Source organism: Vulpes lagopus, chromosome 7 (assembly GCF_018345385.1).
Source record: "Vulpes lagopus strain Blue_001 chromosome 7, ASM1834538v1, whole genome shotgun sequence".
Lineage (NCBI taxonomy): Eukaryota > Metazoa > Chordata > Mammalia > Carnivora > Canidae > Vulpes > Vulpes lagopus.
The window spans coordinates 103093321-103120296 of record NC_054830.1 but is presented as its reverse complement, the minus strand read 5'-3'; the positions used below and the strand labels follow the sequence as shown (position 1 = coordinate 103120296).

The 26976-nt window shown below is 41.7% G+C and overlaps 1 protein-coding gene across 40 annotated transcripts in view; it reads right to left on the bottom strand.

Moving 5' to 3' along the window:
• PTPRD (protein tyrosine phosphatase receptor type D) overlaps positions 1-14416 on the bottom strand; it is a 508136-nt gene extending 493720 nt beyond the window's left edge. For all 40 annotated transcript variants that reach the window (XM_041763191.1, XM_041763202.1, XM_041763197.1 and 37 more), the window contains exon 1: positions 14142-14416. The gene's annotated coding sequence lies outside the window, so the exon portion shown is untranslated. The remainder of the gene's footprint in view (positions 1-14141) is intronic.
• Positions 14417-26976: the final 12560 nt, after the last annotated feature.

Here is a 26976-nt window from a genome sequence, read left to right as displayed (position 1 = left end):
CCGTCCTGCCGCTACCTCACCCTTCTCGTATCTCCGCAGTGAGAATGGCTGAAATACACACAAAAATCTCTTGGGAAATAACAGAAAAGACTGCTAACGAAATAAGAGGAGACGTGGAGGAACTGACAGTCCTCAATTTGCTTCCTTCCTTGACTTCAAGACAAGTGTGCCCCTCTACATCCCGCAGGTGCGAGAGACAGAGGACGCATATTTGCCGTGAGACAAGCAGCACAGATTCAGCTATCGACTCTCTTTCCTCGAGGATGTATTTCTGAGACACAGTATCTTTCGCTTACATCTGGCAGGTACATTCTTTCCTACCAAGATCAATGGGTGTTGTCAGTACGTAAATGGTCTAGCTTTATTTTATTGCATATGAAACCTTACAAATACCACGCGACGTTACAGACTGATCAGGGAGACTGGCGCTGCCCAACACAGCTTCGTGCAACAATGGAAATGTCCTATGTCTCTGCTGTTCTATGACACCCAACTACATGGAGATACTGACCAACTTAAAGTACAGCTAGCACAACTAAGTTTATAATTATATTTAATTTTAATTAAGAAATAAGGAGACTTGGCATCTTATGGAGATATGTATGTACATGTGGGTATATACATATACACATGTGATATATATATATATAAAATATATAATAAAGAATATCTATGTCCTTTTATTTCCTTTGATTTTTTTTTAAAGATTTACCATTCATTTTGAGAGAGAAAGAGGGGATATTTGAGTAGGGGAGGGGCAGAGGGAGAGATAATCTCAAGCCAACTTGCTGACGAGTGTGGAGCCCCACGCAGGGCTCGATCCCAGGACCCTCAGATCATAACTTGATCCGAAATCAAGAGTCAGATGTTCAACAGAGTGAGCCACCCAGGTGCCCCTCCCTTAAATTTTGATGAGAAAAGGCAGTAGATTCCTCACCAAAGTGGATACCGTCAGGTGTAGAACCTTCCTCTGACTCAGAACCAGCAATGAATTGGCCAGGACCCCATTTCTTGCAGCATTACAAGGACAGCGTTGACTAAAGAAAAAAATGGTTTATAGATCAGGAGACCAAGGTTGATGGGCTAGCTGGGACAGTGAAGTCCTCAATTCTTGGGGTCTTAGTTTCCTCAGCAAAACAACATGGAATTTAATCTAATGGCCTTTCTAGCACCTTTGGGAAATTTCCCATCAGCTCTCAGGGAAATGGTTATCCCTATGACAAAGAGGCTGATGTGGCTTATTTTACAGGCAGAAATGTGTTTTGTTCTCATATGGAAATGTGAAAAAACTGTGTAGCTTGTCACTCTGGTACCTAAATAAGCAAAAAAAGAAGAGTCTTATGCTTAAAATACTAAAAGATCATTTGTTTCCCCTTTACCTAAAAGTAATACTCTGTTCACACAGGCTTATAGATACAAGCTTTTACCTATTTCATTATTTTTCTCGATTCTAATTGCAAAAAAATATTACCACTGAAAAATTATCCTCCTACATCACTGTGCATCTTTTCTTCTAATAATGAAGGCTATTTTGAACATTTTACACAATCAGAAATGGTAACAGGCCTTTTAAGCACATTTGTTAAACACTTAATCGTATTTGTTATTTTTAATTATTTTATATATGTGTGCGTATGTGTGTGTGTGTGTGTGTGTGTTTTTCAGTATGAACAACACTCACAAAGTGACTAGTTTGGCATACCCCATTAAGGGCTCTATCATTTTAAAAATGCTTTGAAATAAAATATAGTCAGAATGAGGCTAAGAAGATGCACATTTTTAAAAATTTCTCATAGAAACTAACCATCTGTACAATAATCCATTGTCTGCTCTACAAAGGTGATTTATTAAGGATAATGAAGCATATGATTTAATAGCTGCCGCAAATCCTTTTCCAAGTAAGGATGGGTATAAATAATACAAAAAGATGGTCCAATAATAGCCAAATCCTAACCTAAGAACTATTCTATATGCTAGGTCACAGGAAATTAGATGAGCTCAATTAACTGTGGAGCTAAGTGACGTGTGGCTAGGTAGCTAAGGCTCTACTCACTCTCTCCTAGCCTAGTAGTGGTTATTATTGCTATTTAGTAAGTCTGTAAGTTCCACCATCATGATGGAATTTGAGTAGCTTTTTTCCACATGACAACAAAAAGCTCTCCAACAGGAAACAGACTTTATGTAGCACCCATTTCTCAAAATCTTAAGAATTTAGAAGTCTGTCTATTTGTCAGTGCAAATTGTACTTGGCCTGTTTTCCTCCTCTGTATATCCCCACAGTATCTTGCATTTAGTGGAGTTTAATGTGTGGCACTTTAAAGAATGAATTCATAAATGGGAGAACAGGTGAGTAGTAAAATGAGGTCTCTAAAATCCTTGCAGGAACAACAACAACAACAACAAAAACACATGCAATTCTATATCCTTGTGAGAAACGGTTCTAGTATTTGCCAATACTTAACACTTTTAACTTTTGATAGCCAATTGTCAAAAGGTTATCTCTTTTGGTGGTAAAGGTTTCCACTGGCCAGCTTCTTATAAAACATGAGAAAAACCCAAGAAATCATACACACTCTCTGAATGAAAATGTCCAAACATGAGCTCCTATTTGCAAACCAACACATTCCTCTTCTGGTTAACTCTGTTAATAGTCAAGTCTTTACAAACACTATCAATCAGTGAGGCAAATTTCTGGTAACAAGAAGTAAAACCCATCATACTTACAGGTGTTTGGCATGAAAAGATTATCTGAGTGTGCCTTACAGGAGTGGCATAGCCATTCACTGATAAGCTGGCACAGCTAGTCCTGTCCACATGCCACCCAGCAAGTCCATCTAAAATAAGATTAGGTGTTACAAATCCTTGTTTTTAAATAACACAGGGATGTGGAAAATTTCCACAGCTCCACATAATCAAGGGGCCTATATGTGAGACATATGTCGCCGCCTAAAAAATGTATGCTTCACCAGGTACATTCACCATCAGCATATTTCCACACTGCAGTTTCTACCACTTTTGCTCTTGTGAGCATCGCTTGCCAGAACTGAGATCAATTTTATTAGATACCATTAGTCTCTGTTAGGGCGGTCATTTGAATAACAACAGATTGGCAAGTATAAAACTAAGGCACCTGTTGTACATTTGGCAGCCTGGATGAGGCCCTTTAAAATGAAAACAAATACAAGCTATAATCATGCCAGGCAATGGCTTTTGGTTCAATAATGACCATGTGTCAGAATTAAGTGCATCTGGGAATTCCTACCCCAGCCAGATGTAAAGGCAGATTTGTCTTGTCTAGTGACATATGAGTAGATACACACAGTATACTCAGATTTGGCTTTGTCATGGCTTGGTAGAGAACTAGGTAAGTGGAATTTAGCTCACGTAAAATAAAAATTAACTTCTAAGGAGCAATTGATAATATAATCGTAAATTGCAGGATTAAATATTAAACATATGGGTTATAAGATTTGGGCCACGAACTAATCCATCTCTTATTTCTCTGCACACACTTGATTCGTTCATGGAATACTTCACAACAGTGTGCCAATTATGACTACACTGAGCAAGGCCATGGGCTAGGTGCTAGAGATACTGCTAGGAACAAGACATGGGTTTTAGCTTCAAAGAATTTGTAATCAGCCAGCCCATATATAAGCAATTGCAGTGCATTATGATATACGTTATGTGTCTAATTTATTCAGTGCTTGTTCAGTGCATAAAGCGTATTCAGTCTTGGGAGAAGGGGATGTCTTCCTGGAAGAGTTATCAGCTAAGATAAGACCTAAAGGAAGAGATGACTTGGACAAAAATAGAAGGAGAAGGGACTTTACACATGGAAGAGAAAAGACATGCTCAAAATAACAGATGGAAGAGTCAGAGTAGTGCATCTGGGAAACAGCAAATACTTTTGTGTGGCTGGAATGTACACGCATTAAGGGTGGGACAAAGGGAACAGAGAAAATGAACATAAGAATGGCAAGGTGGCAAGAGACAAGGCAGAGGGAAAGATAGCAAGGTGTCTTTTGCTGCATATTTCAAGGAAATGTGGGACCACAGGAATATTTGGAGGAGAGAGATGACTTGTTCAAATATGAGTTTCTTAAAGACCACACTGGCTGCAGAACAGAAAAGCAACTATAGTATGTTCCCAACTAAACACAGAGAGGCTGCAAAACAGGCAAAAGATGATGGGGACCGTGCCAACAGATTTGGTTGAAAGGAAGTTAATATTAATTTTGGTATACTTGGGATAACAAATCCTTTAGATAAAACAGATTTTAAGTGACAAATTTTAAATCACAATTTAAATTATGTATTTCCTAACTTTTTCATTAAAACTAAATCAGACCAAGCTGAGTCAAGACAATAGTAAAATCAGACTCAAATGCATTTAGGAAATCATTTCTTAGGTAATGCCTGAATATTCCTAAGAACATTTACTGAACTTGTCATTCTTAATTTATAACTGTTATCATCAAAATACATCTATTAAGATAGTAGGTGAGGAAGAACCTTCACTACACATTAGCCAAAGAAGGCAGGATCTCCTTTTCCAGGCTTCTCGGAGGTTGTATTTATAGATTAACTCACAGGAAAACACGGCTAAGCCAGATAGTGTATGATTGCGAGAAGCACTTTAGAAGCCTGGGTAAAGAAGGCTTTAACTGTTGACATTCTGTAAGACCCATAAGATATCAGAGCATTTTCTATGTAGCTTTATTTTATGTACCATGTCTGACTTAAAACTTCAGGGTGCCTTGTTGCCAGAGAAAAAATAATTTTCCAAATCATCAAACAAATGTAAATCCTGTATTGTATTATTTATAAAATCATAATTAATCAGAAATAGGCCTCACGAGAAAAGAAAAAAGCTAAACTTTCATAAAACAGATTAAATGGAGAAAAACTTATCAAATCATCCCTTATTGATAATGAAATTAACCGGTAAGCAGTGAAAATAGAGTATTTTAGAAGAGACATTATAATTGACAAAATTTACCAGATACAACTGTGTAGGGCAGGCGTCCAATAAATAGAATGCATATATATAGATATATATATATCAGTCACTTGGCATAATTTCATTCCTTTGATGGGAGACTGCTCTTCAGATAATCCTGCTGGATCCATATTTCTCTATCTTAAAATGTTTTGTTTCCTTACCTGTTGGGCAGTTATGAAAATGCTAGCCTTTGTGGTTTTTAAAAACTATTCTTGGTAGAAATATTTTGTTTAGCCACTTCTGTTCCAGAGCTCAGGCAGTTGTGTCACTGGCCTGAAAAGCAAATAATTTTGGAGGCAATGCCTCCAGTCCCAATCAGAGAAAGGAGCAGACGAGGCTCATCATAAATGATGGAGGGACAACCTACATAATGCCTAAGATTCTTCCTGAATTTGGGTCAAGAAAGCACCATATTGGTTTTACTTGCCTAGTATACTTGAAATAAATGCTTAAAAATCCCATCAGACACAAGCATATACTGAGGGTTAAGACTAGAGTGGATGATATTTGAGATTGTAATATTGCTTGACTTAAAGTTCCTTCTTTACTATTTCTAGCTATGCAACCTTGGGCAAGTCACTCAACCCCTTGATAAATCCGTTTCCTCTGAAATAAACTGGTGATAATAAAAGCATTGAACTCAGACACAGTTACTTTAGAGATTAAATGTGGTACTGAAGAAAAAGTGCTATGCTGAATGTCCAGCACCTAGTAAGTACTCCAAATTCTAGCAACCATCACTCCTCTGCATTGACACAGACCACAGCTACTGTAGTTCCAGTATCACAAAAATTAACAGAAACTTGGTTTTCACCTATTTCAGAGTCCTGAGCATCATAAGTGGTTTCAAATGAACTATTATTCTCCACATTCATGATTTCAATTAAATTCAACTCAAACTAAATTCAAAGAAAAGGGCAGAGTACTTGAGCTGAGAACTAGAAAATGAGAGAATAATTAGAAAGATTTCAAGGGATGCAAGTTAGGACAGCTGGTAGAGAAAGAGGATTCCAGAGACAGTGCTGTCAGAACCCGAGGTGCCGGGAGCAGTCTTCTCCCGGATGGCAGGGACTCTGCACGCTGCAGGAGGATGAGCACCTGCATGGAGTCCTGTGAGGGAGGCTGCTCCCTGCACAGGTGAGGGCTCACCTGCAAAGTGCCTGGCTCGCTGTGCTAGGACTCAGCACTTGAGTGTGCAGACTTGAGAAGGCTGGCGTTCCAGAGAGCAAAAGTTTTCAGGAAGAGCTAGGAGAGAAGCATGAGAACACAGAGACCGCCTAGGAAGCTATGAATGATGTCCTGAGCATGTCAACAACACAGGAAAGGGAGCGGTGGAAAGAGAGTGATAGGGTTAGAGGAGATGACAGGAATCACACCCGCAAAATTGAATGGGGATAGGAATAAAAGGAAGGGTGACGCCCAAGTCACTAGGGCAGGGATAAATCAGATGATGGGGTACCAAGAAAAAAAAGCTGAACTGAGTATGGATGGAAGAAAATATTTTAGGTTATAAAATGCAGAGTTTGGGATGCAGGAGAGCCTTCTATTTCTCAACCATCTAACAGGCAGATAGGAAATCAGGTCTGGAACTCCACTGAGAAGTTAGGAAATTTATTTTGAAGGTCACCTATGCGCAAAATTATTGCTTCTGGGAGAGGTGGATAGGAACATCACAGGAGACTGGATAAAAGGTGGCCTGAAGAGGGCCATAGGTCAAATGAAAAAAAAAAAAAAGAGTTTAGGGTGAAGATGGAGACACAGGAGCCAAAACATCAGATAAAGAGAAAACAATGTTGATGAAAAAAGTGCCAAAGAAAGAACTTAGAGAGAACAACTACCACCCATGGGATATTTCCAATGGAAGATGTTCCCCAAAATATAGTCCTCTAAAAACATTACAATTCCTTCTCATCCCTGCCCCCGCCGGAAAAAAAAAAAGGAAAATTATTTCTTGGCCATTAAGTGGATTCAGAATATTTAAGTCGTTTCCAATAGACTACTATTATTCCCAACTAGCCAAATAATCTTGGCTAGATCCATTCAAAATAAGATATAAAACCATGTACCTCAAAAACACACTTAACTATTTCAACCGGAAACATCGAAAGGGGTACACATATTTTTTTTCTAACTTAAAATTCTTTAATAATATTTCAGTTAAGTTACTACTACAAGTAGTTTGAATTATTTTTACAGAGGCCAGCAACTACTTGTGCAGTAAGAAAGCATTAGTGCACACTCTCAGTAAGTCCCTTCAGTTGGGACAGAACATGAGGAAGGGGGAATGGAAGAAAAAATTATTTTAACCACTGAAAACAAATGTCTCTTTGACCTATAATGGGACACCGGATTGGCACTTGATGTGTCTAGTCAAATTTTTTCTCTGTGAAACTGTACTGGCAGATCTTAGGGAGAGACAGAAGGCAGTAAATTCCTATCCTCCATCAATACATTTGACCTCAGAACAAACCCCACAACTGGCTACAGGCACCCACCATCCATCACTGCTCTTGAAACCTGATCTTTCAGGGAAGGACAGCTGCACTGGGCAAAGAGCTAAGGAGCTTTCTAAGATGCACTACCATTAAAGAAAAAAAAAAGGCAATTCTTTTGGTTCAGTATTGTAATTAAACGCTTTTCTAAACATTTCTTCCCCCAGACTACAGCTCCACGTCAAATATCATTAAGACTCCATTAATATATTTTTGACTTTCAAGTAAAATGCTCTCTTTGCATATTTTAGGTAAAATCATTGCTAGTTTTTGCTTTAAATGCTTTCTGTCCCATGACATACTGATGTATACAGATTTCAATAAACCTGCTGAAAAGAATTATTGAAAAAAAAACTGTAGTTCCAGCGTCTGTAGTAATCACAGCATTGCACAACAGAGTGCAAATTGAATAACAGACACAAAACATCCATGTCCAACACACCTAATTTTTAGGTCAGCCAGCAATAATTTATAGCAGATAGCTAAAAATAGAGTCCTATCACAGAAACTAGTATTAATGAATATAACATGTTTCTTACATAACTCTTATAACCAGGATTTTTTTAAATGAAAAATAAGACAAATTCTTCTTATCTAATCGGGACTTCATTACATCTATGGCTATTTTCTCCACTTTGCAGATGGTGAAACTGAGACACTGAAATGTTATGTAACTTCCCCCAAGATTCCACAGGTAGTAAGTGACAAGACGAATGTATAAATTCTGTTCTTCTTGTATCAAATTTATATTCTTTTCACTGCAGCAAAAGAAGGAGAAGGAGGAAAAGGAGAAGAAAAGGAAGAGAGGGAGGGAGCAAAGAAGGAAGGAAGTCGGTCGAGATTTTACAATCTTTAGCATTACCTTGGTATACACTATAAACTAGCAGGATTAAATAAGATTTAACAAGAACGCGTTTTCAATTATTTATAAAACCAGTACTAATACAAAATTTTTTGTTAATAAAAGGAGTTGATTTACTGAAGCTTAAAAGAGAAGGCTCTTATTACTTGTGACCCAATGATTACAGATGATCATTTTATATATTTGAAAGTACAATATCTCCTAATCCCAAAACAATACTGAGAAGTGCTGTTTTCTAAATGGAATTCACAATCTCAACTTAGTTAGCTAGCGCTACATTAAGAAATAGAGCCTGAAGGCTGTTTAAAAAAAAAAAGACAATTAAGAATTTATAAATCCAATCAATTTCAAGAAACTGACAAGAGTTACAGAGCTTAAATGCAGTAAATAGCAATGTGGTGAAGGTCACAATGCTCCTGATATTGTTATCTGAGTATCAAAGTTAAACGGGGTTTCTGGTCAGTGAAAATCCAAAGAATTTGGAGAAAGCCTAGCCTCAGATGGCCGCTTTTGCTTTCGTATTTTGTCATATATGCTGAAGGAGCCGAAGAAGAGCCTGCCACCTAAGAGCAGTCGTTTGCAAAGGAAAGCAGGGCCTGCTTGCTTCAGGTGGGGAGTAAGGATCATCTAAGTTGTCTCAATATTACTGGTCTGATGGCACACCTGAGCTGCTGGCTTACAGACAAAATCAGTGGTCTTAGCTTTCCAAATTGTCAGTTCTTTCATTAATTTCCTGATCTGACACAAAGAGATTTGATTTGAGGGACAGTAAAGGTTGAAAAGTAAATACAAAGTTCAGTTTTGCTCTAAATGTATGTAATTTTTAAAAAGCTATAGACAAACGGGCAAGTATTGATATGATCCAATTAGATATATCAGAGCATCAAACAGAAAATAATGAACAGAAAGATACTGAATGGATTCCCTGGAGAGGGAGAAGGCAGGACATTACAGGCATGATTTTAGCCATTTCCCACCCCCCCCCCCCCCCACAACACATTGTTTTAGGAATATGGCAGTATATGTGGATATAATACTTAAGTTACTTCAATGTCTAAGTCTTAAAAATATTTGATGAATAAAATGTTAAGAGAAGAAAATACAAATTTGATTACATGAAAGCAAATGGGGAATTTATTAACGGGGAAATGAAGGGCAGAGGACTTCTATGTAATTTTGTGGCATACTTTTTAAAAGAATTCTATTTCATTAGTGCTTCGGTCTAGCACCATTGTCATGACTTTGTTATTTAGGTTGCATTAGGTCAGAGACTGTTGTAACATATAAGCATTTGCTCTTTGACCTTCCCAAGACTTATGACGCAAAGAAAATGCTGAACTTTTATATCTAAGGCTATAATTTCATATAATGAACAATCAAGAAGCACAAGCCATATATTCTTTCAGCTATCTTTTCTAAGGGCCTAATTGTGAAGAGCTGAAACACATTTTAAAAATGGGGGGTGGGGGAGTTAGACACTTCAATTGTCAAAACAAATGCAAGCCAAGCATGAAATTTTAAAAATGTTATCAGCTACTAATTGGAAGCAAATGAGATTATCCATATAGAAAAACATATCCCTAAATAAACCAATCCTTTGTTGGAAATTTCACTGTGCTATGAAATTACAGAAGCTTAAACAAGTGATGTTTGTTGGAATAAAATTCACTGACAAATCCTTTCTAAACAATCTTCTTCCACGTTATCAGATTTCTTAGTTGATGTGTTATACGGGAATCCTCAATCTTATGGCGCACACAGAGAAAAACTCCTCTCTTTGCTATTTCTTGGCAAATCATTAATAATATAAAAAGAAATGTTTTTAAACATTGACTTTGCTTCAGGCTGCAAGTTGCCCTTGTGACATCACAAGTAAGTAGCTTTTCAAAAAGAATTTTTCAAAGAAACCAAACAGTATAAAGAAAAGGTAAATAACTCCATAAGGCAATAAGGCACCCAGATAGGCCGGGCTTAAAATATACCTTATTTTCTCACACTAAACTTTTCAACCAAAACTCCTGTCCCTTTAAGGAAATAGAGAGAACACACACACACACACACACACACACACACACAATACATTCTTTGAGTACTCTGGAAAACTGAGTACTTACATCTGTATATTTAGCACTTCATATATCTTGTAATACTAATCCTAAAGGTGTATTTTGTGGCCACTAAGTTGGGCACACTATGTCAAAGGTAAAGTTCATTTGTGAGATAACCAGAAACTTGGGGGGGGGGAATGAAAAGAGTACCCATGAGCAAAGGTTAAGTGCATAGATTTAAAGATGTGACTCTGAAAGTACCAGGCTCTCAGGATTACAAGTTGGAGCACACACATACCTCAACTCTCAGACTACCCACAAATACACAGCTGAAATGGAAGGAGGGTAGTTTTAAAGCAAAATCACCTTGAGAAATGATCCCGCCTGAAATGGCACTTTTCATATGTGATTGTGTTAATGATTTCTTATTTACCTATAGAATCTTTTTAAAAATAGAACTGTTTAATGGCTTGATAAATCAAGCTTGGTCTGAAGGAAATCCAATATGCAAATACTGGTAGAGTGCTGTTTTACCAACAGTCACCCTTGTCAGTTTGAAAAAGTGAAAATCAACAAAAGAACAGTGTAAGTATACTTGACCTTATTGCCTAATGTCTATCAAGATTGCCACGGCTGGTCGATTCCAAATTTGTGAAACTGACACTTAAAAATGTATAGTGAATCTTCAGTCCAGGACCCTCAAATGCTGACTAAACTGGACTCAGAGCCTCAGACTCTCCTTCCATACTAACTTGCACAGCACTTACAAAGCGAGTTTAATCACACCATCAATCTATGACTACACTTTCCTTAAAGTAATGCTGCTTCATTTATCTTTTAACCCTACGCTATGCAAATAACATCCTTATCAGTCCAATAAAAAAATGTATTAACGTTCCTACTTGTTTATCCTTGACATACACTGGGATCACATATGAATTTGCACAAATACTTCTTCTGTTTCACATTTTATATGAAAAAAACAACTTTACACCACCATAGTTTCAGAGAAGCTCTGTGAATAATGTTCTTGAAAAACTCTTCAATCAATGATTATGGCTAAGATTAGAACATGAGTTAATAGGTTAAAAACAAAACAAAAACTTAGGGGGCTGCCTACTTTTCTTTTTTTCCTTCTTTTTTTTTCTTTTCTTTTCTTTTTTTTTTTTTTAATGTCTCTCTAGGAAGGGTTTGCATCTGCCATCCAAGGGTATCTCCTGGATATAAGAACAGTAATACAGGCCCCTAGTGGCTCAGCGAACAGCAGCAGATGAGGGGATTCCAATTCTCAGTTCTCCACTTGGGAGATATTCTGGCTTTACATAAATGTCATTCTTAAAAGGCAAACCAAATCATTGTATTTAATGCTTTAATCAGTTTTACTTTCATGGTTATCTACCAAAATACATATATATAAAAGTATATCATCACATTTCATTACTTTGGTAACTACCCCTGCACTGGTCCAGGAAGAATTTGTGTTACATAACCTCCACAATAAAATAGTTAACATTCACTCTTTAATGTCATTACGAAAGTGATATATTACTCAAATATATTAAAATATATTTGAGAGAGAATTTTCCCCTTTGAATTTTATTCCTATTACACTTATTGTACGGAGGGCTTTAGGAACAGATAATTTCTGAGTAAAGCGCTCACTATTTCAAATGAAATACTGATGCAAACTGAAGGCCACTTTTGAAATTATAGAAATCGACACAGATTTCCCAACAACAGTCTGTGACAAAACGCACATTGGAGTGCATCTATTTTAAAAGATGTACAATTAATAACACCCCTTAATCCTCATCCTCTTGCTGTCTTTCCTTTACAAAAGAAAATTCCAGGCAGGCACATTTACAGCTTTTAGCAATTTTTAACTGGACACAATCTGACAGCTGAATTCATGAAACTGACCAGCTTGTCAATTTCACACTTTGAAAGTACAATAATAGCTGATAGCATGAGGGTGAATTTTAAAAATCTGTCACAGAATTGCTAGCTCCATTGAAAAGCAAAGTACAGTACATAATTATGGGAGGTGGGAGGTAGAGAAATTTTCTTCCTATGTCCATTTAGGGTGTCTATTTCACGAATTCGGACATCTAGCATTGAAAATGTATTCTCTTTGCTAAGTCAATAAAATAACATCTATTCGTGGCGCATAACAGAATATGCTTTCAAAATAAGTATAATATCTGCCAAGTGTTGTCCTGGATATCATCATGTTAGCAATATAACATAATCTTTCGGTGGGTATCATCTAAATATTCTTTTAAATCAGAATATTTCGAGTCTTGGCACACCACCTTGGTTTCACTCAAGTTGAGTGGTGGATGTGCACACTTTCAAACAGACAACAGCCAAAATAGTCAAAAGTATCAATGGTTGGTCTAACTCCCCATATGTGTGTTATTACAGAACGCATCAAAGGGAACGGTCCAAGTCTGTGGCTCTGGAAGTCCAACAGCAAAATCTATCTCTCCAGCCACAAGCAGTTACTAGTCTCTGGGAGGCTCAACACTGAGTGTGCTAAAGTAAGCTCTGGTAAGTCACTGCCACTGTGTCTATAGGCATCTAAAAGAAAATTGAAAAAAAATAAAACTTTAAGAGAAAATACAAGAAGAGTGATCTCTCGGGAATCTTCCTGAGTGCTTAAGGCACGAACTGTAGCTTGGTCTTGGGGGGGTCACTCAAAGGATTTTAGAAAACAGAGACATTCGGCAAGTCATGTGCTGGGAGGCGAGCTGGAAACAATACAAGTAGATGTGATAGTCCCGGGTTTTGAAGAATTGAACTCCTGTTCAGAATCCTGGAACACTCAATTAATGGAAGCCAAGCTCACACTTAGTGTTCCAGATTCTTTTTAAGCCTCAGAAAACTGACTTCATTTGCTAATGCCGCTGAATGAGAATCAACCTCATGGGTAAACAATGCAAGTTTTCTCCACGGCTACAGAGAAGCTACAATAAATCGATAGAAAAGCAAAGGGACCTTTGGTTTGCTGCGGCTTTCTTTTTAAATTGTTTCCTACAACTTCTATTTTTCCTTATCAATTCTGCGTTCCTCACCCCGCGGGAGGAGCAAGAACAGCAGATACCCACAAGCTAGGAACTGGCATCTTTGATTCAGCCGCGGAGAGGTCTCCGAAACAGTCCCCCTCCCCTAGGGCAGCCGGGCAGACTTTGATCCCTGCTATTTCTCCTTCCCCCCACTCGTTCGGGGGAAAGAAAGAAAAAGAATTCGCCCCCTCACCGTAACCAGCCCTCCTTAAAACAGTAATCACTGCCTCCTAAAAGAAAAAGAGAGAGGATGGATGGACAGACAGACAGACAGGGCGAGGAGCAGGGCAGCAGCATCGCCGGGTCGGGTCGGTCGCCCCACAGCCCCTGCCTCCCCCCAGGACCCTGCACACCCCAGAGGCGGGCGCGGGGGTCGCACAAGCACCGTCGTTCTCTAGGTGGCCGCTGTCCTCGGGGTGAGGTTTCCGGCCCCAGCGAGCCGCTCGGAGGAGGACGTGCGCCCGCGAAGGTTCAGAAGCGCCCCTGTGCGCCCGGGGCCGGGGCCGGGGCCGGGGCCGGGGCCGGGGCCGGGGCCGGGCCGGGCTCGCGGGCGCGGGGAGCTCCGGCCCGGGGGGCGCGCGCTGCGGGGGCCGGGCCGGGGCCGGGGCCGGCAGCGCGGGGCAGCGCGGGGCAGCGCAGGGGGGCGGACCGGGTCACTCGGGGACTCACCTGGTCATGCTGGCTCCGGGCAGCTGCCGCCACCGCCTCCCGCGCCGCCAGCAGCACTTTCCCGGCGCCTTCGCGCCCCGCCACGGCCGCGCAGCCCGCCTGCCCGCCGCCTCCGTGCGCGGCCGCCTTAGTCCCGCGGAGCCGCCGCCGCCCGGGTGCCCCCGGCCGCCGCCGCCGCCGCCTCCCGGCGCTCGCGCGGCCAGCCCAGTCCGGCTCGAGGAAGTGCAGGAGAGTCAGCGAGTGAGTCCAAAAGCCCGAAATCCAGCATCCAGAGGAGCGCGTCCCCCCGCCCTCCCTCCACCCCTACCCCCTGCTCCTCCGCCTCCTCCGCCGCCGCCGCCGCCGCCGCCTCCTCCTCCTCCTCCTCCTCCTCCTCCCGGGCCGTCCTCCGGGCCCTTCTGAGCCGGAGGCTGCCGCGGCGCTTCCTCGTCCTCCTCCCGCTGCTCCTGCTCGCCCCGCGCTCGCCTCGCAGGCTGCCGCCGCCGGGGGTCCGCTGTCCCCCCCCTCCTCCTCCTCCTCCTCCTCCTCCTCCTCCTCCTCGCGCGGCTCGCGGCTCGGGGTGCGGGGTGCGGGGTCCGGGGTGCGGGGTCCGGGGTGCGGGGTGCGGGGTCCGGCGCCGGCTCTCCTCGCCGCCCTCCGCTTCTCTCCTGCCCTCCCGCTGCTGCTGCTGCTGCTGCTTTTAAAGACGGTTCTTTGGCCACAAATAGCAACTCGGCTGCCCCCCTCGGCGCCTCCCTCCCCTCCGTCTCTTCTTCCCCCCAAAAGTGCAGCGCACGCGAGAGGTAACCAGGCACTGAGGCCGTCGGGGCAGGGGGCGCGGGGCAGGGGGCGCGGCGCAGCGCGGGGAGCGGCCCGGAGGGGGGCGCCCGGCCCGGCCCGGCCCGGCCCGTGGACCCGGCGCGACCCCCGCGGCGGTGGGGAAATTAAAGGGGAAAGCTCGGGAAAGTGACTGGGAAAGCTTCTCCCTTTGTTCCCCGCCTGGGTGATTTCTACGATCCTCGGAACCGCGCTGGGGATCCCCCGGAATCGCGCTGCCCCAGCGCGCGCGGAGCGTGAGCGTGTGCGCGTTGCGGGCGCCGGAGCGGGTGCGGGTGCGGGTGCGGGTGCGGGTGCGGGTGCGGGTGCGCCCCGGCGGCCGCGCGGGCGGGACCCACCGAGGGGGCCGAGGCGCGGGGCGCGGGCGCGGGGCGCGGGCGCGGCGGGCGGGGCAGTGGGTGGCGGAGGCGCCCCGCGCACACGCGCGCACACACACACACACACACACACACACACACACGCAGGAGGGGGCGGGGTGACGTCACTCCCCCGGCATCATCCGCCAGGCCAGAAAAGACCCCTCCAACAAATTCACTCATCCCCTAAGAGCTGCACCCCGCACAGCGAAGGGAGAGAATGCTGCCCCCCACCCCCACCCCCACCCCCACCCCCACCCCCACCCCCACCCCCTTCAAAGCACTTGTCATAACACCAGGAGCGCGTTGATGAGCCCGTCTGCGTCCGCCCCAGTTCACCTTGGCCGTCTTACTCGGGGATGCTCGTGGGATCTACTCTGGAGTCAGAGAGGAAGAAAGGAAGTATCGAATCCATCTTACGGGGACAACTCTCGTTTTGCTTCCGTGCTACTTGCTTTTAGGATGTTGGAAACGCTCTGCTCCCCGCTTCTCTGAGGAGCCCCGTAAACCCCCGCCCTAGACGTGCACCCAGTTGTTGGTCTGCGAACCCTTCCACCACAGCGCACGCTGCTTGCACTGCTAGCTAACAGGCACATCTGAGCCTTCCTCACTCCTCCTCCCAGGATCTCTGGCATGTGGGAAAAGTCAGCAGCTGGAAGCCACCATTGGCAACTGGCCTACATTTTATTAGACATTTTATTAGAAACTTGGTCAGAAAGGTTAAATAAAGTAAAGGCAGGGCCTCCAGCCACCTTCCTTGCTCATTCTAAACTCAGACCAGCACACACACACACACACACACACACACACACACACTAGGTGTGTGTGTGTTTGAAAGGGCAAAGGTAAGCAGACCTCTTAGGTTGCCACCAATGATCCAGCATCCCCACCGTTGTCTCAGGCTGCCCATTGGTTTCCACCGCCTGCGTGCTGTCTTCCTGAACCACACTGAAGGATTGGTCAGTAATCTTCTGCCCCTTTTGTGCTCCAAAAAGAAGCCACATATTTTTGCAAGGAGTCTTGCTAAATTAAGTTTAGTTTTCCAGCAATTGGAATGGGAGAGGGGATCATTCTGGCATGACTCTTCCTTGCACTTTTGTTTTTTGTGGTTAGCCTTATAGTAAAAAGAAGAAATGTGTATCTGTGCAACCCCAGAGCCAGGTTTACCCTCCAGTCTTTCGGATGACATGAGGAAATGAAAGACTGAACAGGTATGAGGGACCCCTTGCCCCTGTGGCCTAAGGATGAATTCAGAAATCTGAGCCTCCCCATACAGGTGATTCTCCCTCAGGGTATAAAGTCAGGGTGTAAACTGACTTGGCTTTCCCATTGCCACATTCTCCTCCATAAACTGGAGAGCCCAGTGGATGTTGGATGTCAGAAGAACAAACGGGAAGTTTGTAAAACCCTAGTGATCCTTTTATATTGCATTTGGTGGAGACACACATATCCATCTGCCGCATTTGAGGAGGTCTGACCAGGTCTGACCTGATTTTGAAAGATCCCGGCTGAGAAGTCTGACTGCCGTCTGGGAGTGTCATCAAGGAAATAACCTACTCCACTGGTAGCAAGTTAGACTACTGGAGAAGGTAGCAATGATCTTTACCAACGTGAGCAGCAAACAGGTAAGCAAAAGGATCCAGAAAGAAGATGAGAAAGAGAAAACTATCAGTAAGTGAGATTAGCCCAAGGACCCTGACACCATGAAGTCCTAGATGCTCATCTTCCACCATGACCAAACGTCTTAGAGAAAGAAGTAGCAGTGGGAGACGGCGACTATTGAGTCTGAGCTATTACTATATAAGATCCACTATTATTCAGGGCAACGTTGCTGAGGATGAGGGGATCGAGGAGACAGAGGACACGGGAGCCCATATACAAATATTAATACAGTCAGTAGATTTGTAACAAAGTAACACTGCAGCATCTCATATAATCTCGGGGAATGTTTACTATTTGGAGATTTGAAGTCAAAGAACATCAGAGGTGCGCTAATCATCTGTTGAAATCACCTAATTTTACAAGTAAGGAAACTGAGCCCCTGAGAGTTTAAGGTAACCAAACTATCTAGTGGCAGAAGCAGATCCAAAACCCAGATATCATGACCCAATGTCACCCTGCCCCCCCCCAACATCTTCCACCCAGGTCTAGATCAAATCGATTCTTTTTCCCATGTATCAATGAGCATGAAATAGAGAATATTTTAAAACTATACTTAAATGAAGAAATAGGACTAGACATTCTCTCAGTTCCTTTCCGCTCTAGCATTCTGTTATGAATAGCACACAGGAACTTTGCTAGAGCACAACCCCCTCTAGTGCATAATTCAGCATACAATGAGTATGAGTCTACTTTGGACCCCATCCAAGGGAGTTAGTTCCTAGAAGTACTTGAAAGATTTTATTCTCATCTATAATGAAACATGCTAAAAAGACTAAAAATAATCATAAGGCAATGATAGTAATCATTTGTTACTCTTGTATTATGTACTAAACGTCATGCTATCCCATTGTTTTCTAAAGGCTCATCATGACCTTTTGTGGATCACAAATCTAGTGGGTCAGGAACAATTTTCTGAGCAAAAGCAATGAAAGTAGGAAAGAAAAGAAAGAAGAGCGCATTATATATACTGAACATTGTTCTGTAAAACTTATGTTTTGACCATGTGGCTAGCGATTAAAAGTTTCAAAGCTGTTACCTTGCCTCCAGTCTTAACAACTGCCTTGCTAGTTAAGTATAATTAGCTCCATTGTACAAGTGAGAAAACAGGAACCGAGAGGATAATTTGGCCACGCTGGCAGAGCTAGCAAGTGGCCAAGCTAGGATTTTAAACCTATATTGGTTTGATTTCAATTATGTGTTTTTATTTCTATTCTGACTACACGTTATTAACCAAGGAATCGAATACCTGTCGATATTTTTTTTGTAAGAGCGCTTTTTTTTTTAATTCAGTTAGAATGGAGACACATAACATAGATTCAAGTGACATGTTTTGAAGACAGTGAAGTTTCATAAGGTAGTGAAATGAATAACTGAGACCTCTTCCTATAGATGATAGTTATATCCAATATACTTCATTAATTTGCTGCTAAATGCACAAACGGAAAAATGTTTAATGTTTTTAATCTTCAAATAACTATTCATCTCTACAATTCAACTCTACAAGGGTTAAAATGTTTGAGACAGCTTCTCAAATTTAATTCATACAACATTTTTCAGTAGCTTACCCCTTGTTCCAGACACAGAACTAACACATGAGAGAGATTAAACAAACAGATATTAATTATACTCACTAAACAATAGTTTGAATCATTTGAGAACGCAGGAGCTACACATATAAAGTAATCAGACTACCCCGTAATTCCATCTAAATTGTGAATAAGAAAGGAAGACAGTAACTTAGATGCCATGCTAATTTTTTTATTCATATAGTCCTATGCATTCTGGAAGGAACATTGCACACATTTAGATGCTGTTATTCCCATTTTCAGATTTGGAAGCTCCTACACAGAACTAGTTGGTGATTGAAATGAGAGTCTAATCTTGATCTTTCTGATTCCACAAATCAAAGTCTCTTTACAAACAGAGGGGTTTCCAGTAGACTAAGAGGTGGTTAGAGATTTTGAGACGGGCTATGCAAACAGTCACATTTTTCTCCATATGAAAGAAAGGCACTTTCTTTTTCTCCAGGGCAGCATTTCTTGTTGCTGCCAGGCAGCGATGTTCTCTTAAAGGAAAGAAATCCGCATCTTCCTCTAAAGAAAGGCTTAGAAAAGCCAGGCCCTCTCCCCTGCCTCCGTTCAGTTTGGCTGCTGCATTTCACCCTCACCTGCAGTGTGTAGAGGACGTTATGGTACGATGCTATTTTCCATTGGCTCTGCTATTGGAGATTACAGCATGCGACTGTGACAAATGGATATTCCCATTAAATTCTTTAGTAGAGTGGGGCATTCCATTAACCATTGGCACTATCCCAACCCAAGTGAAACATTGGGTCATTTTTTTCTTGTGAGCAAGAAATGAAGGGGGAAAACGGAAAACAAAGGATATACTCTAATTACCTTTCTTCCTTCCTTTTTTTTTTTTTTGTTGCATGCATGATGATAGCCGTATATTACAATTATTTATAATTAATATATGACAAGCTGTCAGCTAAAATTTAACAGGTGATTTATCAAGAAGTCCCATTAACTCATACATTAAGCAGTGGGTTTCAGTATTCCCTAACAATAAAAGTGTGTTTTGGTTTTGTTGCCTTAAATCTATTGTGTTTCAATATTCAAAGGCCACCAATCTTTATATATTTGCAGCATCTTTTAAAAATACAAGTATGGCTAATACAAATGGGCACTCTGTTAGTAATGTAAGGAATAAGCACTTTTTTTTTGGCACGTTAACCTTTAGATGCTAATGTTTTCATTGACAAAACTGACTGCCTAGTGTTTATTTTTAAGTTTTAAACTTTTATGATTCTTTAATACATTTTCCAAATGGTGCCTTTGGTAGTAAAGGCAAAGCTGAATAAAGACGAAAGTAATTGCACTTACTTATGTTCCATTTAGAGTTTGTATCTTACACTAGAGGATTTTGAAATGAAGGAATATTTTAAAATACAGAAAAAGATTAAGAAGTCACCAGAAAGCTAGTAATTAATCACTCAATAAAGGGGAAATCTACAGAGACCAGAAACTGATGAAGCAGTCTCCATTTTGCTGAATAGCAAAAGAATGGGGCACATGGTAGAAATGAATCACAGATATTTCTTGGGAGAGATAGCAAGAGTCTTTAAAAGAGGAAAAACTTGGTTTCACTGTCTACAGAAGGTGAATGTCATGGGATATAACCTGGAAATGAAGTTAAATTCTAAACTACACTGTTATTGGTTCCATGGCCAGCCAAAGTTTATATTGTTGGAGAGAATGATAGGGTTGGGAAAAGAATGATAGAAATGTAAAGCAGCATTTGTTTAAATTTTATTGCATGAGGCTGGCCATGCTGCAGGATGTTAATGACTCACAATCAACTACTGGAGAGGGTGCTGAATCTCCTTAATGAAAGAATGTGCATCAAGACTCAATGGTTAGGAAGAGAGAGGGAGGAAAAACATTAAAAAGTGAGGGCAAAACCCGAAGCACAGCAGTTTTTCAAAGCTTGTAAGACTTTCGTGTCCACCCATCAAGTCCAGTTTTCACATTTTTAGCAAGAAAGCCATACGAAGTTGCAACTTTATTTCTAAAGGGTCCTTCAAACAGGGTTTCAGAAAATGATTTTCAGAAACTCAGACGTGAAATAGCATAAGCTGATTTCATGTTAACAGCCAATCTACCTCTTCATAGGCTGGGGCTTATAAATGACCAGTGCAGAAACGGTCCTGGTATCCGGACAGGGACCTGTCACAAGACCTCGCCTTGCTTCCCGGATGCCGCAAGTTCCCCACGTGGAGCTGCGGGTTCTTCCACACACAGTCAGGAGCAGTTTTCAAAGCGGCGAATGGAACAAAAGCATCACGACTATGATTTTTCAGTTGCTTTTGAAACTTTGTCTTACACATCTTTACTTATCTTTAACTTCACTTATGCCACTTAACAGTTTCTACAGGGTGTGCAGATTTAGCGAATGTTCCCTCTCAGCCATGTGAGAGCAGATTAGTGTCTGATTTGAGCCAAAAACTCTCATCATAGTGCTTTAAACACTATAGATACTCCAATAAGTATCTGAAGTAAAGGAAGGGAGGGATGGAGATAAGAAGAGAGAAAGAGGACACGAGTTGGTTGTCAATTGACCCTTTTTTGTGAAATATTACTTTCTTTACAAAGCTTATTGCAGCCACTAAGTAAGATGGAATTTGCTCTGCCTCTGTTCTCCCATTATTTCTTTTTCTTATTTCATATCTGCCTATATTTTTATTGTGTATATTTGTGCCCTAATAAGCTCTGAGCTTGTCCTCACTGTTTATATCACCACCAGTAAGCACAGAACCTGGACTAGAAGCAGATCTCAAAAGAAGTCTGCTGAATGAATCAATGGATGATAACGTGGGGCTATTAACAATCTTTGACCTCAAGAAGCACAAAAACAAATCAATTCAAGCATGTGTTTTCTCTGCCTTCCCCTTGGCAAACAAACCAGGGTCAGATATCTAGAAGCAGTCCTAAACAGAGCACTTGGCACCCATACTTTTTACTTTTTACTATCAGAGGGAACTCCTACCTCGTGAGTCTCAGACTGTAGGAAATATCCTACCTTGTACCAAGTGGAGGTAAGAAGGAAAATATATACAGGCTTTGCTTTTCCTTCTTATACTCATGCTGTTCTAAGAGTCTGGATGTCAAAACTGCTCAGTTTAATCTGTTCCAAGCTGGGGAAAGAAGAGATGAGAAATTAAAACAAATGCTGCAATCTAAAATGTTTTGTCTGTGATTCAGTCCTTCTCGTGCCGGCCATAATACACTTGCCTTTTATTAAAGTTATATCTATTCTTGATTCCCTCAGTCCTCTGTGCCTCTGCCATGGGCCAAATCCCATATATATTTCCAGTTTGCAAGATTGTAAAATCTTTAAGAGAAAGACTGGGTCTTAATCTTCTGTGTGTACTTTGTACATCTGCAGAATGTCCTGTACAAGAAAGATATGATAAAATGCTGTTTAACCAAACTTTCCAAAGTCTAGTGTTTTCTTTAATATTAATGGGAATTCTGTGGGGACATGAGCATATCCCAATTTTCCCCATTTAATAAATTCTATTCCACGGTCCCTAGGGAGTATACTTGCATTTATCCGATCACAAGCCCACAAGCCCATATGTTTGGACTGCCAAATCCCTAGAATGGAGGTTCACAACCTTGGCTGTACGTTAGAATCATCTGGAAAACTTTTAAAAACATATGCCCAGGGACTAAGCATATGAGTTGAATGGGATTCTTTGGGAGTGAGGGTCTAGCATATTTTTTAAAGAAGCTTCCTAAGTGATTCAAATGTTTAGCCAAGGTGAAGTAACCTTGCTTTACAGCTCTAGGAAGCATGACTTGAAAATCACTAGACTAGATTATTTCCAAAGTATTTTCCAACTTAGGATTCTTTGTGAAATCACTTTTGTTTCATAAGTGAAAAGGAAATGACCCGTTGACTGGATTCCATTTTTAGTAGTCACTACAAATGAAACACAGCCCGAATTTCGTATACTAGCGTAGTATTTTTAGCATTTCTTTCTACTTGGTTTTTATGTATGCCCATTCATCCCCACTGCTCACTCATTCAGGCCTCCAGTGGTGTGAGGTATGTCAACTATGCACTATTAAGGGATTCGAAGAATGTGTGCTAGCACCAAGGCTCACATATTAAGGAAAACCCTTTCATCCAAACACAATACAAACAGTCCCTAATGATTTTCATCCCCCGCAGTTCAATTAAAAGAGGAAGAAATGCCATCAACTAACTGAAATTCCAGCCACACTGCCCCCTGATAAATCTGTGATTAAAACAAAGAAAAGATCAGAAAGATTGACTCCCATCCCCGAAAACATTTGGAATTGAGCCTCCATGTTCATGTGTTATTTTCAGTTCAATCAAAAAATAACAAAACTACTACCTTTGAGAGAGAAAGATGGTGCTCACATTGTTTTGCTTAAGGAATTCATGTTCTTGAGAGGGAAGTTTTCTCCGTAAACTCTAGCAGTAGAAAACGATCAACTATGCAAACTACGCAACTAGAGCAGATCAGTTTTATTTCTCTAAGGGTTCCTAGCCCAGTGCCTGGCAAGTACAAGGAACACTCTCCATACTACATCATTCAATATCACCATTCACGTGGCATTTTGCAGTTCACAGAGAACTTTAAGGCACCTGTCTCTTTTAAGGCTCCTAATAATTCTGTGGATGGTAAAACACCCACTTTCCACATGACCCAGACCCGTGAATGGATCCTAGACACTGTGAATCAGAACCTCTGGGCTAGTTCTGGGGAGCCAGAATTTTTGGCAAGCTTCTCAGGTACTTCTGAAAACCACAGTGATCACTCCATTCAAATTCATTGATTTGTATTGTTCCTAGGAAAATAACCCAGTACAGCTGAGCCGATTCTGGCAGTTGTTAAGAGGCTAGCTCTCTTTTTCTCAGATTTGCCTTTTTTTCTTCCATACTTTTCAAAAGGGGGAAAAAAATCACAGGTGGCACTATTTTACCTAAATCTACAAGCTTTTTAATTCTGCTTTGCACAGCTGGCTTATTCTAACAGTTGCCCTTGCTGTGAAGGAAGCTCCTAGCTTCTGGCGTTTGTGGCAGGACCTGAAGCCTACCTACTCCCCTTCTGGCCACAACTAAGGTCTTAACAAACTATGGAGACCACAGGCCTCCTTCAGCAGGCAGCTGTAATTACATGAAAATTGCTGGACATGGGAGTGCAAACCCAGCGGCCTGCTGGGACATTTCTATTGGCTTCAGCCTGATACTTGGGAACCCACTAGTTCTTTCTAGCTGTTAGACTCAGGAAGAGAATCGCTGTGAGCTATTTGTGTTGGTGTGTGTCTTTCTCCGTCAGCTTTCTAACTCAAAAGTAAAAGATATATTCTCAGCTAGCCACCCCTCTTATATTATATTAGATCTGCATAATACTACCTTGCAAATATACCACCTCATATAGAACTGGGGGGAATAAAAAAGTAAAATAGACCCCTCAGTAAACCTTCTTTAGAATAAAAGTATGCATTTTAAGAGAGGAGACAATGTTACTTGTATCTTATAATTACGCCTAATCCACACAGAGACTGGAGAGAAGAGGATTTTGATTTTTAGCTCTGGAATAAAATACACTTGATTGGAAATGAAGACGCAAGAGGGGAGAAAATCCTCAAAAATTAAAGGAAAAGAAAATGTGTGTCAACCACCCCAATCTTCTTGATTCTCAAACTTTCCAAATTCCTTTGGTTCACCATCCCAACCTTAGTTATACTCTCTTGTTTAACAACCCTCCAGCTATTATGGTTACAGTTTCTGGGAAATTTGTCTGTCAAAAAGAGAAAGATTCCAAAGAGTTTGGCTCTTTTCTCTTGGGCAATAGAAAGCCCTGAGGGTCATAAGACATCAACGTGAACACCCCCTCACCCCTCCCACACACATTTGGTCTCTTACTTTCTCTCTGGGGCTCAGCAGCCCCATGACATGCTGGGTCCTTTTGGCTCTGAGGAAAGCCGTATGGGCCGGAGAGAGCAGGATACCCACATCACACTCTCTGACTCAGATATACCGTGCTAGAAATGACGAGCTGGCTCAGATATTGGGAAAAGGAGACACGAGGCAGTTTGCCCTATCTTTGGGTATCTGAAAGGGTAGAAGAGCTTTACACTTTCCATTTCCTGCTTGCTAAGAAGAAAAGGCAACTACTCCCTTTGAAACCACTTGTTTCCTTCTAGTTTGTCTTACTTATACCCTTGAAACTCTCAAAACACGTCCACATGTTGCTAGGTCCATCATTAGTGTTGGCAATGCCTGCTCTCTTGCTTTTAATTCTGTGAATACAGATGTTCCCATTGCTCCTTTTAAAAGCTCTGGGCACGTGTTCAAAACATATAACCCCAGCAAACAGCATCACCTAAGCCAAACCCACCAATGACTGGACACACTCCCCAGTTTGGAAGGCTACCCTGAGATGTTGCTTAATTGCAGTAGATTCTGTGAGTCAAAGTTCACAGAGCTGAAAATGGACGTTTTCTGTTGGCACTTTATCCAGGGTCCCCCTCCAAAAAAAAAAAAAAAGTGGGACATGCAAAATCAGTAATTTAAGATTCAATGAAATAAATTGCACCTCGAATGATATCCTTAGAGAACAGAATATTTAGGGAAGAGCAGAGTTCCCATGGGGAGCTTCAGGGTAGGATTAAATTTTGGTGGTATTATTTGCAAGTGCTAAGAAAGAGTTTATATTTAGCACTAAGTTCTTGATCTTATCTAATGACTGACTTTCCATGGCCTTTGGAAATAACTTTGACGGCAAAATTCCTGTCTGTGTTTTATCCCTGAAGCTGACCTGATCACAGGATCAGAAGCTGCTATCAATGAGGCTGCGATAAGAGGGAGCACTTTACTAATGGGAAGGGCTCCGACACATCCGTCACTACAAAGTGATGCTCACCCACCTTGGTGCAGCCAAGAAAAAGAAAGCGCAACAGAAGTCACATTTTGGTGTGACATTTCCCCAACCCAGAATACACAGAACTGCCCCAGAGTGCTGTTTGGAGGAATAAGACCCTAAGGAGCCTTGGTGGTAGCTTAGGCCCCAACGGCCGGGCCAAGAGCTCTTGCTGCCACTTCTCCTAGAACAATCCACCACAAAGTCGCCCCCCAGCCCCAACCAAAACTGAAAAGTTTATAGCGAGTGGTAGCACTTGCATTTCTGTCCTGGACTAGCCGAAATAACTGCCTCTGCTGGGTCTTCCCCGGCAGTGCAGGGTGAGGGATGGGCCACAGGCGGTGCAGAGGAGGAAGGCCCACCTGGAACCTGCCCAGTGAGGGGCTAGCAGCTACTGCAAGCAGAGACACCAGCGAGCCTTCCTCCTCTCCTCTGGGACACTTGTGTGTGCCACGGTCCCTCTCCCCCTATCCAAAAAGGCTCTGTCTTCAGGAAAACAAAGACTTTTCTGCTCCATGGTGTTCTCTCCCATGACTGAGTGTTCTTTTGAACAACATTATATTATTACAACCTTTGTAAAGCTCAGGACATGGAGGTTGTGTTAATAACACACAAAAAGGAAAAGCATTTCGTTTATACAAGCTAGTATTCTGACCATAATTATACTTTTTGCTGTCTTCTTGATGAATCAGGAACTTTTGAGCCAGGTATCCGAACAAAGCATTATAAAACTAGGATCACCCAGGACGTGACCTACATTTATGTAAATCTTGTGGAAACAAAGTTCTGTTCTTCATCCCTTACTTGGAAAAGAAACAAAAACAAATCCTGTAATTCTTTCTTTTTTATCTTTGATTTTCATGAAAACCATCCAGGGACAGTCCACATTTTTCAGAAATAACAAATTTTTCAGTACAGAAGGCAGCATTTGCCAATACAGCAACAAGAACTCAGCCAAGATGCTTTGGAGGAGTTAGGCAAGTACAGTTCACTAAGACCCAAACAATCCTTGGCAACCAATCAGAAAAACAAGTCATCAATGCATTAAGGAAGCCCTCAAATATGAGTGCTGTCAGTGGAAAATAGAGTTACTCACCAACCGAAAATGTTTACTTGAAGTGAGAATTATTTTATGGAAACCACTGTGAGTTTTGGAATACTTACAATCTGCTCAGATTGGTCACTGCGTACAATGTTCCTGCTGCAATATGCCCTGAGACTTCTAATCGGTCTGCCTAATGGAGCAGGTGGCGAGATTCTCTACTGAGGCTGTTGGCTCCTGGAGGGCAGGGACCATGTCTTATTCATCTTGTATCTTCCACAGTACCCAACTCTTCAAAGACAGTCAATAAATATTGAATGAAAGAATCTTTATATACATGACCACACTCCTTGATCCCTGGCATAAAATATCAACACCCCATCATCTCGATCCTATTGCCCTGCTTTATTTTTCTTTTGAGCAATTATTACCAGCTGTCAAGCTCCATGGTTGCTTTTATTATTCATTATTTCTCTTTTCCCTACCCAAATCTAAGTT